We start from the raw sequence: 5,000 nt of genomic DNA on the forward strand, positions 1-5,000 counted from the left end.
CGGTGGAGAGAAAGACGGAGCTGAAGATAGTGAGAGAAGAAGCAAAATGGAATGGCGAGACACAGCTGAAAGTTTCAGTGAAGCGGATGAGGAGGAGGAGGAGGAGGAGGAGGAGGAGGAGATGGAGCAGTCGGAAGTGATCGAAGAAGAGGAGGAGACAGATGAAAGTAATGTGAAAGAAAGAGGTAAAGAAGAGGCAAAGAAAAATACTGCACAGAAACTGATAGAAAGCAGAGGTGGAGAAAAGGGAGACAGTGAAAAGAAAGATGGACTGAAAACAAAGATTATAAGACTGAGTTCAAAGAGGAAGTCTGAGATGGACGGAGAACAGGTTGAGCAGATAAAAGAACCACGAGCGGGTATGTGATGTATGAATGAACTGTGCATGTGTTCCTGGTTTTGTTTAGTTTTTCTTCTGGGTTACTCTCATGGCCACTGTAACTTCAATAAACATAAATGGGTTAAGGGATAAAAACAAGATGAAAAAACTTTTATTTACTTATCGGAGTGATATAATCTGTATACAGGAGACAAACTGGGAGGAGGATAAAGTAAAGGAGATGAGAGAAGAGTGGAGAGGGGACATATACTATAATAATGGTGCAAAAAATGCAAGAGGTGTGGCAATATTATTTAAAAAAGATATTGTAGAAGGTATAAGAGAGGTGTATAAAGACCAGAGGGGAAGGATCTTGGTGGTTGAATTCATGTATAGAGATATGGATTTTAGATTAATAAATATATATGTTCCAAATATAGAAGGGGACAGGAGGGAAATTTTGAAAGAGTTAAAAGGATTGATTGTGGGGAAATGTATTATAGTGGGAGATTTTAATATAAAATGTAGCAGATTGGATGTGGGAAAGGGGGTAAAATTTAGATGGGAAAAGTCTAGGGGAATGTTGATGGAGATAATGAGAGAAAAGGGTTTAATAGATGTGTGGAGGTATGAAAATCCAGAAAAAAGAGAATTTACTAGAAGGCAGTTAAGAGAAGGTATATTAAAACAGAGTAGAATAGATTTAGTGTTAGTTGAAGAGGAAATAATTAGATACATAGACGGGATAAAACATCAGGTAAATAGTTTAAGTGATCACGATAGTGTAAGGTTCAGAATCAAGGTAGGGAGTGAGGAGGTAGGAGGAGGGATGTGGATATTGAATGCAGGGTATATCGAAGAGGAAGAATATGAGATACAGATGATGGATCTATTAAATAGGGAAGAAGAGAAGATAGATGAGTATACAAGAGACGGTGGATTAGAGGGTACAATAGCGGAGAGATGGGAGGAAATAAAGGATCAAATTAAGTTAATTAGTATAAAATACAGTAAGAAAAGAAGAGGAAAGATGAAGAAGGAGGAAATTATGCTTAGAGAAAGATTGAGAGAGGAGTTAGTTAAGGCTGAAGATGAAGAAGGATACAGTATGGAAAAATATATAGAGGTTAAGATGGCGCTAGAAAAATATGAAAGAGAGAAATGCAGAGGAGCTATTTTACGAAGCAAGGCAAAATATGCATTAGAAGGTGAGAAATGCACAGGGTATTTTTTAGGGCTAGAGAAAAGGAGACAAAGTAAGACATATATAAATGAAATAAATACAAAAGAGGGCAAAACAACCAAAGACTATGTAGAGATTTTGGAGAGAGTTCAAGAATTCTATGGAGAATTATATAAGAGAGGAGAAGTGGATGAGAGAAGTATAGATGGAGTATTAGAAAGTGTAGAAAATATTCTAAATAAGGAGGATGCAGAGTGGTGTGATAGAGAGATAGATGAGAAGGAAGTAGAAGCGGCAATAGGGGGGTTGAAAAGTGGAAAAAGTCCAGGGAGTGATGGGATTGGTATTGAATGGTATAAAACATATAGAGAAGAGGTAGCACCGATTTTAGTTAAAGTGTTCAAGGAGATGGAAAGAACAGGGATGGTGCAAGATAGAATGGTAGAGGGAGTGATAGCTCTGGTGTATAAGAAGGGGAATAGGTTGAATATAGAGAACTATAGACCAATCAGTCTATTAAATGTGGATTATAAAATACTGACTAAAGTTTTAGCGAACAGAGTGAAAAAAGTGATTGGAAGTATAGTGCAACCAACACAAAGTTACAGCATACCAGGCAGGGATATAGCAGACACGATAGGGACAGTTAGGGATGTGATAGAGTACATGAAACGAGATAAGAAGGGAGGAATAGTATTAGGGATAGATTGGAATAAAGCATTCGATAGGGTAGAACACAAATACTTATTTAAGGTATTAGAGAAGTTTGGATTTGGAAGTAGAATGATAGGGTGGGTGAAGAGACTATATGAGAAGGCAAAAAGTTGCATAAAAATAAATGGAGTATTAACAGACAGGTTTAAGATAGGAAGGTCAGTGAGACAGGGCTGTCCCCTGTCTGCATTATTATATGCAATTTCAGTAGAGCCTCTAGCCACTCTAATCAAGAGGGATAGAAGGGTAGTTGGTATTGAGTTGCCATATGGAGGAATGTGTACTATAAACCAATATGCAGATGACACTACAATTACAGTGAGGGAAGGAAACAGTGTAAAAAGAGTTTTAGAGATAGTAAAGATGTTTGGGAAGGCATCAGGGGCAAAAATAAATGTAGATAAATCTGAATTAATGTATATAGGGGAGGTAGAGAGAGTAGAGGTAGGGATAAGAGTGGAGGAAAAATATATGAAAGTATTAGGGGTATATTTAGGGGTCGAAAGCAAAGAGGCAAGAGATGTGACCTGGACTGGGGTAATTAATAAAATAAGAACAGTAAGTGCAACATGGAAAGGGAGGAAATTAAAGTTAAATGGGAAAGTAATAGTAGTAAATAGCCTGCTGTTGTCAGTTTGTGTTTATGTAATGAGTGTAATGGAAATGCCAGGGTGGGTGATGAATGAATTGAATAAAATTGTATGTGATTTTATATGGGAGGGAAAAGGTGTGAAAATTGCACAGAAAACATTGGTGGGTAAGAGATGGGAAGGAGGCTTAAGCTTGATGGACCTAGAAATAAAAAGGGCTGCGATGAGAATAAAAACGGTGAAAAAATATATGGGAGGGCTATGGGATTATGGGTGGAAGGAATTCTTAAGGAAATATATTGATGATGTGGGAGGAATAGGGGACAATGGATGGTATATGGGCTTTAAGCAATCAATGACAGAAGGAATACCAGAAATATATCGGGAAGTATTAGAGGCATGGAGACAGTTCCTTCCCAAAATAGAATATGAATGTGAAGACATACAGGTGATTAAAAATCTACCACTATTTCTCAACGAAAAGATTAAACATAAAAATAAAACATTGTATGAATGTAAATTTATAGAAGGGGGTATAAAACAAGTGAAGGACATTATGTATGAAGTTATTCCAGGATTTCTAAAAAATAACTGCATTTATGATACTGTGTGTGATCTGGAAGGAATGGAGAACAGAGAGAAAGTAAATAAAATATATGGAAAAATTAAATCAAGTATACCTTTGCAGTGGACGAATATGATCGAACGTGAATATGTATCTAACGTGGAAAAATGTATGCCGGAGATGTATGTGGATGATAATGCTGAGAAAAACAAATTAAAAAATATGAGTGTAAAGAATATATACAGGAGAATAATAGTTGATGTTATAAAAGAACCAGCATCAGAAAAGGTGTGGAAGAAAGTATTTGAAGATTTAGATGTGAAGAAAATATGGTCAAACTTAAACATAAAATACAACAGTATAGAGTGTGAGAATAATGACTTTCTGATAAGACATAATAGAATTTACACAAATGTGGTGTTAAACAAAATAAATAATGAGGTAAATGTCATTTGTGACGTATGTGGTAATGGCCATGAGAGTTTCTTACATTACTTTTTAAGATGTGAAGAGTTGGTGGATTTTTTTGATTTTCTTAAAAATCTGTTACTAGAAAACTGGAGTGTCAAAGTTGAGACCGAGGAGGAATGGGGAAAATTGTTTTTGTTTGGAACTTTCGGGAAAAGGAAATCAACTGACATTTGTTTAATTAATTTTGTTCTGAGTCATGCCAGACTAGCAGTAGTGCTAAGAAGGAACTATGCACATTTCGAAGGGAGAAAGGTAAAAGTAAAAGATATGTTTAAGTCAATGATACAAAGAGATGTAGAGTTGATTTGTAAGTATGGAGATAAAGAGGGGAAAGAGTTTTTTTTGACTACAAATAAGTTCATACATCAAAATGTGGGGGAAGAAATATGTTTCAATTGGTAAAGAGTAACAATCTGGTTGAGAATGGCTGATGTCAATTAAGTAAATGTAAACATATTTGTGTGTATTTTATTTATGTTCTATATTTTTATTGCTGTATGATTATGAAAAAATAAGTTGATCAATTGGAAAAAACGAATCATACAAATGTATTGAAATGAAAGTCAATCGGATGGAATAATGCAATAGAAAACTGTGAATTGAAAGTTAAATAAAAAGATAAAAAAAAAAAAAAAGGCTATGCCTGATCTCGTCTGATCTCGGAAGCTAAGCAGGTTTGGGCCTGGTTAGTACTTGGATGGGAGACCGCCTGGGAATACCGGGTGCTTTAAGCTTTTTGGACATTTTTCACTTAGTATATAATAATTTTGCCAAAAAATAGAGTCAATGCCCGATCTCTGAATATTAGCAGGTTTGGGCCTGGTTAGTACATGGATGGGAGATTGCTTGGGAATACCAGGTGCTTTAATCTTTTTGGAAAATTTCACGAATTATATAATAATCTTTCATTAAAAAAAAAAAAAAAAAAAAAAAAAAGAGTCAATGCCCGATCTCTGAATCTTAGCAGGTTTAGGTCTGGTTAGTACTTTGATGAGAGACTGCCTAGGAATACCAGGTGCTTTAAGCTTTTGGGTTTTCTTTCCTACTTATATAATGTACTGGCGATTAGATTGGCTGGTCTTTAAATAGCCCTCTCTTTGCAGCAGTCATTGGCTTACGGCCATACCAACCTGGCTATGCCCGATCTCGTCTGATCTC

At 35.8% G+C, this 5,000-nt stretch overlaps 1 non-coding gene across 1 annotated transcript in view; it reads left to right on the forward strand.

Annotated features, from left to right (window-relative positions):
* The first annotated feature begins 4,954 nt into the window (after window positions 1–4,954).
* LOC127993674 (5S ribosomal RNA) overlaps window positions 4,955–5,000 on the forward strand; it is a 119-nt gene continuing 73 nt past the window's right edge. Inside the window, exon 1 of the ribosomal RNA XR_008166684.1 lies at window positions 4,955–5,000. This exon is cut by the window's right edge and continues 73 nt beyond it. This is a non-coding gene — a ribosomal RNA (5S ribosomal RNA).

This window comes from Carassius gibelio, chromosome B22, assembly GCF_023724105.1.
Source record: "Carassius gibelio isolate Cgi1373 ecotype wild population from Czech Republic chromosome B22, carGib1.2-hapl.c, whole genome shotgun sequence".
Classification (NCBI taxonomy): Eukaryota; Metazoa; Chordata; class Actinopteri; order Cypriniformes; family Cyprinidae; genus Carassius; species Carassius gibelio.